At 45.2% G+C, this 13,547-nt stretch overlaps 1 protein-coding gene across 1 annotated transcript in view; it reads left to right on the top strand.

Moving 5' to 3' along the window:
• The first annotated feature begins 6,127 nt into the window (after nt 1-6,127).
• The window catches only part of cntfr (ciliary neurotrophic factor receptor), a 202,228-nt gene continuing 194,808 nt past the window's right edge, over nt 6,128-13,547 (top strand). The window contains exon 1 of the mRNA XM_031855473.1: nt 6,128-6,377. The gene's annotated coding sequence lies outside the window, so the exon portion shown is untranslated. The remainder of the gene's footprint in view (nt 6,378-13,547) is intronic.

The following is a 13,547-nucleotide window of genomic DNA, read 5'->3' on the forward strand; positions in this document are numbered from 1 at the left end:
CCCAACCTACGGTTTAACAAGCTGGTCACAGGCTAGTTCAACCTTGAGGCCGCTCGAATAACTGCGTACACAAACTATGAAAACCCTCGATAAGAAAAAGGTAAGAAAATACCTTTCAGCACTGTGTCATACCGGAAAGAATAGAACCCTCTGAGCTGTGAAAAACATGATCAAACATGCAAATATGTGTGTCATCTATAAAATTGTTGGTGGCATGGCTCCTCCCCCTCCTCTGTGGCTTTGTTAGGCAACTTGTAAACACAAATCAGATTACAAGAAGAGTCACAGGAGGAACCTGCGTTATATCCCACGAAGGAAATCTGCTATGAGTTCATTTGCATTTTCAATTAAAGCAGCACATGAATGGAATGCTGCGCCGTCCCACACGTGGGATCTCACCACTTATAGGTCCTTTAGTTCAGAACATGGCTAACAAGCCACCAAATCTGTCAGCACTAGTTTGGATGCCTTCCCATGTTGGACGTCAATGTCTGCCAATACACAACTTATACGCTGCTGAAATGCCCTGCTTACGTGACTTATCTGTCTGTCATTGATTGTTTTTGCTTTCTTGATTTTGGGCTGATTTTAGGCTGCCGACTTCACACCTGACCAGGGACTACGGATGAAAACTATAGCCTCCTGGCTAATTCTGGCATAGCAAAGTTTATTAGCATGCACTGTCCCTGAGAAAGAAACTAAATAAATAACACAATACACGTTGCTTTGGTAACAGCTACTTTGCCTGTGGAAGAGAAAGTATATTTCACAGTGCCTTGAAATAGTGTTTTGAATTTTCTTTTTCTTTTCAAACCCAATTTGGGACTTTAAACTAGACATTCAGCCGTTCAAGAGGCCAATGACTCTTCCATTGGGGTCAATCAACCCAGTACAAGTCAGGTCCTGATCCTGACTGGAGGCAAGTGTGTGCAGCTCAGCCGTGATGCCTTCGCTTCCCACAACACATTTCAGTCTCACACTACTGCCTTTTTCTCCCATGCAATCCCTAAGGACATGTGCCACAATTTTTCTGTGAAATTTGCATTTTAAAAAGATGTGCAGGCGAGAGCAGGCTGTGATGTGATGGCGCTCATGATGGTTTGATACTAAGACATTCATTTTTTTGCTGGGAGGTCAGGCTCAGTGAAAGAACAGCAACCTCTGAAGATTTGAAGGAAACGGTATCGGCCTCAAGGACATATAAGGATTTAGACAGCCATTTTGCTGCTGTTATGCTTCCTGGTGGCCTGATGGGAAAATGTTGCACCTGCAATAAATCAAGACGCCAAAGAGCAAAACACAATAAAATGCACAAGTCGACTTGAACCAAATTAGTTTTGACTGTGTTCTCACAAGAGGAGAGTAACTAACATTTAACCTGCTTTACAGTCCTGAAATATGGCACATGGTCTGCCTGGCATTTAGAGATGGGTCTGCAGAGACTATCTGACCTACTTGCTCTAAATGGACCCTGACGGTGGCAACTTCCATTAGATGCCTTCCATCGGCCCTTGCAGTGCTGAGCCAAGGATACTTCTCAAAATTGAGTAACGGTGTTTGTCTGTCAGGTTGGATTTATGGTAATTTGTTGTTGTTCACCTTTGGAAGCATTTCAAGTCAGTCAAACCACTTTGGCTTGGCCTGGAGGCAGAGCTGTAGTTTCATGTCTGGGATCAAAGGAGCAAAACTCTCACCTGTATTTACTGCCACTCTGTTCTATCTGACAGGATTCTGGGTTGCTCTCACAGCAACTGTGAATTGTAATTTACAAAACAGGAGCCTCCAGCTCAGCAAATGTCGTAAATTCTGCCTTGGAATATGTTCGGTTCCCTGGGTCACACTCTGGATATGTAGCCTACTATAGCGGCAGCAGTGATCATAGCTTTCACTGGCTGATAAGTGTAAAAAGTAAGTCGAAGTTCAGCCTGTATTTTGACTACAACTGGAGGAAGACTATTCAATTGTGGTACTGTGTAACAGCCCTGCGGGGGTAGGGCCCATAAGGTTGGCCCTATTGCGACTTTATAATAATGTATCAATAAAATGAAAGTTGCCACATTTTATATGCTCAAATAGTTAAAAAACAATGCAATGCTAAAAATCTAATGTTTGTGCAGTAGGGTCGGGCCAAAGTGGAACTTAATTAGCTTGCACACTTTTTTAAGCGTGCGCGAGAATTACGACCATGGACTGTGAGTCTCCGACGCTGCAACTGAGACAAACATGTCAGCATGTGTGACGTAAAACAGAAAGTGAGGAAAACCATGCAAACTCAGAGACAGCAGCTGACGTCGCGGGCAAACGCTTGGCGCTTATTCTGAGAGACGCCAACTTTGGTTATTACAATGGTGAGTTAACAGTCACGGCTTATTGTGTTTTTGTTGCGCCATAACGTTACAGGGACTTGCAGGCTGCATCGTGCACACCTGCAGCTGTCATTGTCGCTGTCTGTGCTGTTGCATTATGTACGCTGGAACTATACAGTCGTGTCGTAGGTATACACACACACACACACACACACACACACACACACACACACCTTTCATTTGCTCGTTGCGTTTTTGCTAATGTTGGTTGGTCTTTTTGGTTCCTCCCCTTAATGTCCATCTCCACTTGTTATGCTTGTCCCCAAACCAGCTTTGCTGACATTTAAAACGCGGGACCACCTAACAGCTTCTTAATGTCAGTCTCCCTGTTGACCCTTAAGATGGCAAATGTCTAAAAAGTGTACCACAGACACATGCTGTTTATTTATTGATTCATTTATTATTCAGGGTGTATCTCTTTTGCACAATAGAACGCTCTTAATCCAAGGTTTGTGCGCATGCTTTCTGCAGCAACAGTTTAGAATGGACCAGATCAAAATTAGTATCCTGATGATAAAGTCTCAGTGCCTGTGTTATCCAGATGTATGTTTGAAAGACACCATAGATTTTTGCAAAAAAAAAAAAATATCCATATTGTACCAACATCCTTTAATTCATTAAGAAATAATTGTTTTATTTAAAGGATACGAGTATACAACCACCTACAAATACAGGTGCTATCAGTCGTAAGTGATTTGACGGCCACGGTACATTCCATTTAATACTAAATGGCTAAGCAGCCGTATTCATCTCAGGCTTATTCATTTCATGGTGTGTGAAGCACATCCTGCAGTTGTGTCTAATGGAGATTCATTTGTGGGAGCATATGATAATAAAATGCATTGGCGTTCTAATAGAAAGCAAGTTATTTAATTTAAACATTTAGCCTATCTTTTCTACAGGTGATAATCTAGGATTGTTACTCGTTGCCACATTTGGCTTTCATTGTTTCTGTGCTATAATATTTGTCTTTTTAGAGTGGGTTGAATTATTTTTTGCTCAGGCTGAGGTTGAGCTATGATGGGATTAGGCCTGCATCGGGTCACCAGACTGAATGATGCGTGAACAAACCTGTGTGGGTGGACTATGGGTATGTAGGACCTTTACACACATCATCAGTATGTCTACTAACAGGATCATGAGGACATTATTCACTATTTTTGATCCTGAAATACTTCATATATCCTCAGGGCTGGGATTATTTATGAATGTTCACATGTATTTTTGTTGTTGTTTTGTTTGCAGTCATTTCCCGTACGGGCATGCGGGGACAACTTCATAACATAATGCATAAACATGTTGGAGAGAAGAGTGTGCTAAGTATTCGTTTTGACTTTCCCTACCAGAGGGTGAGTGACCAGTAGGCAGACAGCTTCTGACAGGGGTACACACAACACATGGGACTCATTGAAGTGCATTCATGAGATGAGGAGACATGAGGAGGCATTGCTCGTCGTGCTGGCTGATATGGTAACGAGAGATTTGTCAAGGAAAATGTAACAGCTCCGGCCACAATTTCCATCAGTTATGAGAAAAGCTATACTCGCCAACGTAATCGTTAAGATTTGGGAGGCGCTGCTTTAACTACAGCAACGTGTCACGAAACCTGAGCGGTGAGATAATTAGTTTAGTCACATTATTTCAACCTCTTCATTATTATTTATTATTAATCAGTAATCACATTAAGGATATTGACTGGGTAAACTACAACTCCGGGAAGTATTGAAGTCAGTGTGTGAACTGTGATGGATGTTCACGACAGACAGTTTGGGTGATAACTCGACTGTCAAATTTACACACTTATCACGTGATGATTTTACAGAGCACAAATCGTGGCACAGACATTAACGCCACTGCCACACACACACACACAGACACACACACACACACACAGACACAGCATGCACTTAACACACAGTGGCAGCTGCGGCATCATGTCATCAGTGTGGAAGATCTTCCGCGTGAGTGAAGAAGACATAAAGCTCTGAAATTGTAACACCTGCGAGTTCAAAATGTGCCTGGGAGGAGGTGACATTAAGTGTGATGTTTATATAGATGTGTCGCACCTGTTGTCTCCTGGGAAAGTAAAACTTGTTCTATAAAGTGGGATATACTGCAATTAGTTTTCAGTTGGGCTTCTTCCAGTAACCTGGAGCACTCTTATTTTTGAGATTTCTTTGAGTGAGAGGAATTCATGTCACATGGTGCAACAAACGATGGATTCTTATTTTCTTTGAAAGAAAAGTTAGAAAACGTTTCGGTACGCTGTCAAATTGTAGTTCTTTAGAAAGAAAGAATCAGAATTGGCACGTAAGACTTTAAAATAAATTGGATATAGGCCAACACAATTGCAATCGGTGCATCTCTAGTCTTCACTTTGGTAATGTTGCCGCATTCCCAGATTGCAGCAATAAACCGTGGAGGACATGTTATCTTTATCGATAGGAATGATGGCTCACACTACCAAAAATACGATTTCTTCTTCTTTTTTTTAAAAATGTGCTTACGCCAGGTAGACAAACCAGGTAGTGGAGCGGGAACAAAGAGATTACGGGGGTGGGGGGGAGCCGCGGTTAACCATGCAGCTCACATAGCCAATTCAGATTAAACCACTGAGTCAAATAGCTTTGTATGGGCTCTGGCACACGGCCGCCGCCGGGCCTGGATGTGTCGACATCAGGAGACGCCCTGTTAAACCGGTGCTCCCAATGGGGCCTGTAATCACAGAAAAGACTGCCCTCTTGGGTATTATTGCGATAATAAATGACTTTCAGGAGCCATTTATTTCAGTTCAAGGTCCTGAAATGTGGCGCTGAAAGTTCCTGAACATTAAATGATAAATGTGTCAGGAGCTGATCAACTATCCATTGCACAAGCAGGCCTGCATGCCGTACCGACCGCATTTGTTAGAAAGAATAATGGTGCACCTGTGGTGTTTCGTGGCCTTGGCGATGTGTGTCCCAGAGAATATTTTCTCCAGAGACAATCCATCATCTTCTCAATTCATGTTGTGCGCTGGCTTTAAATATTTGAGAGCACGCGTGGCTTTCCGGGAAACAAAAGTTATTTCTCCGCGGCCACCGACATATATTTCACTTGAAACACGTGGTCTGTGGCATTTCCCATTGTTGTTCCTTAAAGTGTAATAGCTGTAATGCAATTGTATCAGCTTGCAGCAGAAGGTCAACTTTAAAAGGTTTTTCATTACTGAAAAGGTCAGCGCTTCCAGGTGTGAAGCATTGCCACGGCAGAGAAGAAGCTGGGAAAGTCAAACACAACAAAAGCAACAACATTTAACTGAATGAATTGTCTCCAACTCTATTAGATGTATTCATTTCTTTGTTGTCTATAAGTCTGGCTAAAGGTGTGCACACATTTATCGTACGAACTCCCGTTGTTGCTATACTTCCTCTTGTTTGGGAATGTGTGTACATGCTGTATTGCTCTGTGTGTGTGTGCGTGTGTGTGTGTATGTGTGTGTACATACTGTATTGCTCTGTGTGTGCGTGTGTGTGTGTGTGTGTGTGTGTGTGTGCATGCTGTTCCTTCCACTACCCTGAGCAGTGGCTAGGGGGTGCACTGTGGACACGGTGTGTGTATGGGCAAGAGAGGGAGAGATGGGGAGAAAGAGAGAGAGAGTGTGTGTGTGTGTGTGTGTGTGTGTCTCAGTAATGTATTCCTGCCTGTGGCTGTGCTGGTCACATGGGGAGAGCAGCCTGTTTAAAACAGCCTCAGCTCGCTCACTCAGAGCAGTGCGAGACACAGAGACAGGCGCACACGTTCTCTCTCTCTCTCCCTCTCTCTCACTCTCTCTCCCTCGCTCTCTTTTACGCACGCATACACACACACACACATGCTCATGCACGCAGACGGCAACTTTCCTCTATCGGACTGATACAACACACACGCCGGGATAGACGCACTCCCCTTGCTACGGTGGAGAAGAGGATAAGGAGTGACAGATCAGAAAAAGACAGAGATACAGCAAAGAAAAGGAGAGGAGGTTCCCCTGTGAGTAACCAATTGATTTTTCTTTTCTTCTCATATTTGTGTTATTTAGATTTTTATTTTTTTTTGGGACTTCTTCAGCGCTGTCTGACCGGGACCTGTAAGGGACTGAGAGAGGGGAAAGAGAGTTGGGATGGAAGGGACTGTGAGGGGACTGGGGGGGCGGGGGTGAAAAAGGAGGAAAGGTGACAGAAGAGAAGCGGGGATGGGGGTACTAGTGCAACGCCCGGATGCCTCTCCATCAATATGTCCCTCTGTCTGCGGGATCTAATGCTGTTAATTAGCAGCGTGCGCTTGGAATGAGAGGAATGCTGCCGGCGCGCGGAGCTGGAGTGGAGGTTTTTCTGCTTTGGGACTCTTGTGCTCTCCTGTGCGAGCATGTGTGCATGTCCTCTCTGGGGTTTTTTTTCTTGTTTGTGTTTTGCATGCCGGCTGCATCGTTGTTGAGCAGATTCCCGCGGAGACGCACGCCGCTCTGGCTGTGACTTAGAGAAAGTCATTGATATGCAGATAGAGGGGGGGGGGGGGGGGGGGGGGTCCGTAGAACGCTGCGCTCCGGCGATATGAGTGATGTCTTGCAGCGGACAGTCTCTCCTCCTCCTTATCTCCTCCGTCCACCCGTATCTGTCCCTCACTGTATACCGACTCGCTGTCTCCTTTCTCTTTCATCCTCCCTTCTCTCTTCCCTCCCTGCTCATCTTCTTGTTGCCGCCGCTGATCTCTTTCTCCCACGCGCTCTCACTATCCTTCCCCGTCACTGTCTTTTCATTAACTTTTCTCTCCCCGTCCGCAGCATCCCTCTTGTTTTTTTTTCTACGGCTCCTAAGCCCTCCCCCCCCCCCCCCCCCCCCCCCCCCTGCTCTCTTTCCCGTTTTCTCCCCCACGCTGGTACATGCCGGATTCCTCGGTTGCATAGAAAGAGAGAGGATCGCAGAGTTGTGAGGAGGGAGAAGGGGGTAAGAAAGAGAGAGGAATGAAGGGGAGAGTGGAAGGAGGGGAGGTAAGAGGGAGGGGGGGGTGGGGGGCATTGAAAAGGCTGACACTGGCTCGGACAATTAGCCCGGGGAGTCCGTCCTGGGGTGCTATTCTGAGAGAGGCTTTGGGCCCTGGGCGCTGGGTCATGGGATGGCTTGACCCCTCCAGTCGACAGCTAGGCATGGGAGCCATTATCACGGGCCTGATTGATTAGCACTGAGCGGAAATCCCTTTTCTCTTCCCTCCTTGGGAGAAAAAGACGGGAGCTTTTTGTCCTTTTGCTGCTGCTGGTTTAGTATCTGCCCGCCTGAATGTGGAAGGCTCTGGCTCTTCTTTTTTTTGTTTTACTGTTGTCAGTTAAGGAGGTCTGGTCTCTATATATCTTCTCTCTCTCTGGGCTTGTCGTTTTCTCTTTTAGGTTTTTTTTCTTCTTCTCCTAGACAGCACGTGTGTGTGTGTGTGTGTGTGTGTGTGTGTGTGTGTGTTGGAGTGGATACTATATTTATTGAACTAACAAGACAGCCAAGTTGGGGGGGGGGGGGGGGGGGGGGGTTGGGGAGAATTTCCAAATATACAGACCTGATTGTGTTTTCACATTTACTTTTTTTCGCCCTCATTATTCTGCGAGCTATGTTATGCACCTGCAGAGATTGTTAGTGATGCATTTAGAGGCTACCTGGAGGTTAAAAGGAGGGAAGTAGAGAGAGAGAGAGAGAGAGAGAGAGAGAGAGAGAGAGAGAGAGAAAACTAGGTGACAAAAAAAAGAAGACGTGAAGGAAAATGTGATAAAAGACGAGTGGTTGGGCGGCTCGGGAAATCAAGATCCTCTCTTCAGTCTGTACGTTTCCCTTTTTATTGTGTCTCCATTTCATTGCACTGTTTTGAACCCCCCCCCCCCCCGGTCCCATGTCTCGCTAACTCTCACTACTTACGCTCTCCCTCAACACCCCCCTCCTCAGACTAGGAGTTTAGCGGGGTGTTTAGCCCGGCTCACGGCTGATCAAAGCGGTGTGTGTCAGACCGAGCTTAGCCCAGGCACTCCTAATGGAGCACCGTTTTCATGCCTAGTTGGTGGTGGAGCGGGAGGGAGAGGTTGGGAGGAGGAGAAGAAGAAGTGGAAGAGGGGTGCAAATAGAAACACTGGCAGAAAGAGTTCAAGGGAGGGAAAGACAGACAGACAGACAGACAGATGGAGAAGAGGGGGTACAAATAGGCTAAGAGCGGCGCAGATGAGGGCAGACAGGCTAAAAGGGGAAATAGTGAAAAAAGAATACCGGGGGCAAAGACACTTGTTGTCAAAAGCACACAGGGAGGCACAAAGCCCGAGACGGGCGCATAGAGAGACGGAGACAGGCAGTAAATGTCTCTCCAGTCCTTTTTTTTTAATGGAGGGATGTTGCACCAGTGCATACAGTTAAGGCCAGCACAGGATAGCTCCCACACATGGTTTGGTTTTAGGCTGGAAGCAACAGCAGACGGGAAGAGGCCTGTATGTGTGAGAGAGAGAGAGATAACGAGACAAAGAGAGGTGTGTGTGTGTGTGTGTGTGTGTGTGTGTGCATGGCAAGCATCTGTGTGCCTGGCTGTGTGCACCCATCAGACAGGCATGCATGTAAACCGTATATTGATTTTTAACTGACCATAAAAAGCCGCCCGGGCTTCTTGGACAATGACCCTGAATCTTAAAGTTGTTACGTGTTCTTATTAAGACATTTTTTTTCTGAAGATTAAAGTAATTTAATTTCTCAGTAGACTAAGGAGGGGGGGGGGGGGGGGGGGGGGGGGGGGGGAAGAGGCGGGGGGGGAGGGGGGGGGGGGGGGGGGGGGGGGGTGAATATTATAACCTTGAGAAAGGTAAAGTCCATAAATTGGAGAAGGGTATTTCCGTCTTATCAAGGGGCCGGTGATGATTGAGAAAAAGACGGTGGTGACATTTTAAAGTGATTCTCAAGGAACTGTGGGGCACAAATTGATTGAGAAGTGATGTCGGGGTTGATTAACTGCCACTCAAAGCCTGCGTGCATTTCTGCTTCAACTGTAGATACTTCTGAACTTTTATTCTTCTCTCCCCACGTCATTCTTTCTCTTCTATTTCTTCCTTTCCCTTTTCGGCCACATAATCCATTATTTTACTCATTTCTCTGTCTCCTCCCCTTCTCTCATCGTCCTTCCAACTTTCCTTTCCCTTTTCTATCCCTCCCTCCCTTGCTCACCCTCCCTCTCTTGCAGACTTCCCACCCTGCATCCTTCTCTTTTACTCTCTCAGGTCCACTCTGTTTTACCTTCTCTTCACCCCCCCCTCTCTCCTTGACTCTCCTCTCCTATCCCCACCTTGCAATGCTGGTGTTTATGCTTCAGACAGAAGAAAGGTAAGGTAAAACTAGGATAATATTTCCCCTAACATACTTACTGCCTGGGTAAACATCCTCGGACAGATGTCCGAGCGTGGGCCTGATCAGAGGGGGCGGGTGGGTGGGGTGGGGGTGCGAATCTCACTGCTGTAAAGTACACAAAGGCAACAAATTGGAAGCCGGTGTGGAGAGGGAAGGAGGGAAGGACGGAGGGAGGGGAGGCATGAAAAAGTTTTTTGAGGGCACAGGGTAGGTTGGGTTCTGAGGCATTTTTTTTATAGGCAAAGAGCAATGTAGGAAAACCTTCAAGGGAAGTTCGCAGGCTTCTTCCTTTTAGCTGCCACTGACCATCGCTATCGAATGACAAACGTCACTTTATTATGAACAATAGAAACTTTTGGCTGGTTTCTCTGCGAGCAGGTGTCTGTACTGGGCCAAAGATTGCATGCTGGCGAAAGAACCTCTAATCTACAATCGCAAGTGGACCGTGAGCGTCTGCGGTTCAGCAAGACTGCAACACGATTCATCAAGTTGATAGCGCTCAATTTGGATCTCCAGCAAGTAGCTCTATAAAGTAAGGTATGAAAAACTAAGTAGGCTAAACCTGCGTTCACTTTGTCAGACATATTTAATCAACATTTCATAATTCATGCTGCTCATCTAATTTTCAGTTCCATTCAGCTGCCACTAAAAACTGTTACGTCTTTGCCGTCTCAACCTAAAAGGAGATGACAGACGTCGACTGAATCTTTGAGTTTGAGATAATTACTACTTTAGATACTTGTAGATGTTAGAAGCTGAACCTTATTACATCTGATAAAGGATTGAAAAGGATTTGGATTTCATAAGGCTGCTTCACTTAATTTGTGTTGGGAAGGGAATAAATGAATATGTGGTCTGGTTAAGTGTACTTGTGTGCACATGCAACAGGGGTGGAACGGTACGTGTTTTCGGACAAAAAACAAATTTGCATATCTGTGGATGCACTTCAAACATTTAACTTACGACTTGTAAGACTTAAGACTTGTGTCTGCAACGACCAATGCTGTAATGTAATTGGCTAACCCCCCCATCTAGACTGCAAGTGTATCAGACATATTTTTCACATATATACGACTCACACAATACCCTTTTAAAATGTCACGGAATAACTGTGTCTCTGGCTGCGAAGCATATGATGCAGTCAAATGTCTGTGCAGTTCTTTTAACTGCTATAGCTGTTAGCCAAACACACCGTCCAAAACAATACAAGTGGGGTAAACTGCTTTCCTCACTGTGTGTCTGGCTGCAGAGCAGCGGCTGGGGGTTGGCGATGCACTCAGCTGTGTTATTTCTAGCGGCTCCTACCGGCTGCGGGACGGTAAAGAGAAGTGCAGTGAGGAGTCAGCGGGCCATCACAGTAGCAGTATAAAACTGAAATGAAAGGTGTTTTGAGGAAGTGTGAGTCACTTGCAACCACAAGAGGTCCTTGAGCACGCAGGTGTGACTTGGCTCCTAAAATAGTATGCAGTCTTCTGCAGCAGAATACGAGATAAGCCGTGGACAGACACAGAGGTGCACACTCACTCACGGGCACACGCACACAAGTGATCGTATTAGCCTCCTGGCAGAGATAATTATTATTATTAAAAATTGTTTTTGTTCGAAAACGTACCAAACCCTGAACCCAAAACCGAGTACTGAATTTAGGCCGACCTAACATGCACACATATTACCTCAGTGAAACAAATCTTTGTAGGCAACGAGCCTCCAAACGGCAGCGAAGACATGAGGAAGCCCGTTGCTCCCGTTCAGCAAACGCACAACTCCCACACTTTCTCCGTCTACCCTCTCTCTCTCTTTAGTCAGATATGCCACTTGCTGTGTGCTTTTATCTGAACACACCTAAGGGTTGAAGACATGACAAGATTTTGTTGAGATTCGGTCCCAATTAAGCCACCTCAAATGTATTTCAGAGAACCGCATTTTACAACGGTTTCCTCTCTGCATCCTGAGCTGGAAGATTCGGCTCGGAGGGGGGGCCTCGTTGTGTAATTATTTCGGTAATCCGAGAGAACTCTTGTGCTTTCTTTGTACATTTATAATACGGGGAGGACATAAAACACCCTCTAATGCCATAACTCATACTATACCCTCTTATTATGCACCAGGACCTCCAATTATGGAAAGCTGTGAAATGTTTTTTTTTTTTTACTTTCTTTCTTGCCGTCTTCGTGTTCTATTTGTGAAAGTGCTTGTTTCTCAGCTTGTGAGTCAGCCTCTATCAGTCTGCCTTTATGTCCGTCAACTTACTATGTGTTCTAGGGGGTCAGCTCGTGTGTTTATCTGCTTGCCTCGGCTGCATTTTCGTCCTTAGACAGCTCTCCTCAGTCAGCCCCTGTAGCAGTCTTGTAGCCAAATAGCCGAATAGAAGAGTGTGACTCCAACTTTTCTTGATCAAAGCAAATGAGGGATGAAAGGAGTGAAATGGATAAACCCTATTATGAATATGCATCACCCCCTCACACTCCCCCCCCCCACACCCACTCAAACTATCCGTTACTCCTCTATACACATGCACACCCGCACGGACACACAAAAAAAGCTGCCCCGTCCAGTAGGGGGCACTTCACCTCCTAAGTTGTATTGTAATATCGTATTTGTAGTGGATACCCCCACACACAGCTATTGGACCGATGCCGCTTACTTTAATCTATCTAATATAATACTACAAACACACTTGGTTTTATATTAATTTGACACATGCAAGACCTATTGCTTGCTCAGTACATGTTGAAAACAATGATTAGTATGTGAAGCTATGCTGCATTTAATAATGCCATATAGGCACGATAGGAAGAATGGGCTTTTTTTCGATTTGGGAACATTCATATTTTTCTGAACCAAAAAAAAAGGAAATTAAGCCCAATTTTCATCATGTCACATTGTTAAAGCTGTTTGCTTACCGTTTGTAACTGATACAAGCCGTGTATTGGCGGAATCGTGTTAATTTAGATGTAACTACCAGTCGTATTGGTTTTTCACCCATTTTCCCATTTTCTCAGTAACTTCTCTAGTTATTTTTGGTCAGGTATAGCAGTTATATGTTAGTGCTCAGAAATAACCCAATACCTCTTACTTTTCCCCACTCAGCAGCTCATCTGTATGAAACGAAGTGAACGTGACAGCCTGTACGAAAATCAATTATTCCCGCAATCACCTGCTCCTTTTGAAGAAGTGCATGGCCGCACTGTATGACTGTTAAAGAGCAGACGTTTTATAGTTTGATCCATACATTAATCATTTAAATATCGGCGGAGCGATACGCTTTGATCCTTGAGGTGTTATTTTCTTTTAAACTATGCACATCTTTTGTTAAAACGTCTATGGCTCTTGTTTTTTGTGAAATCTTCATAATCTTCGTTTTTCTCTTTTTTCTGTTGATAAAGATGTAGGCGGCGGTCTCATCGTCGTCCGTTCATCCGTGGCATCTATTGCTGGTTACGCTGCGGTTCTTCTATTTATTTAGAAATAACAAGAAATACATCACTGCCAGTGTAGGAGAGTTTTTTAGTTATTTTCTTTTTTTTCAATACAGGCGGGGGAAGGGAAATGGTATTTTGAAATATGACGAAATTACCCGGTGCTGTGAAATGTTGCCTGCTTTCTGCATCCTAAGTCAAGGTGTGAAAGGGGGGCGAGGGAAGAGATGTGTGACGGCCCGGGAGATTTACGGGACACGAGAAAGAAGCCGGCAAGACTGTGGCCACTCTCGAGGGAGCGGAAGAGACCCAGAGGTCAGGAGAAGTGACAGCAAAAGTTGAGTCGAACAACAGGGCGAGAATGCTTTTACCTGGGGGAGAATGGG

This window comes from Anarrhichthys ocellatus, unplaced genomic scaffold (assembly GCF_004355925.1).
Source record: "Anarrhichthys ocellatus isolate YVR2014 unplaced genomic scaffold, GSC_Weel_1.0 scaffold16, whole genome shotgun sequence".
Taxonomy (NCBI): domain Eukaryota; kingdom Metazoa; phylum Chordata; class Actinopteri; order Perciformes; family Anarhichadidae; genus Anarrhichthys; species Anarrhichthys ocellatus.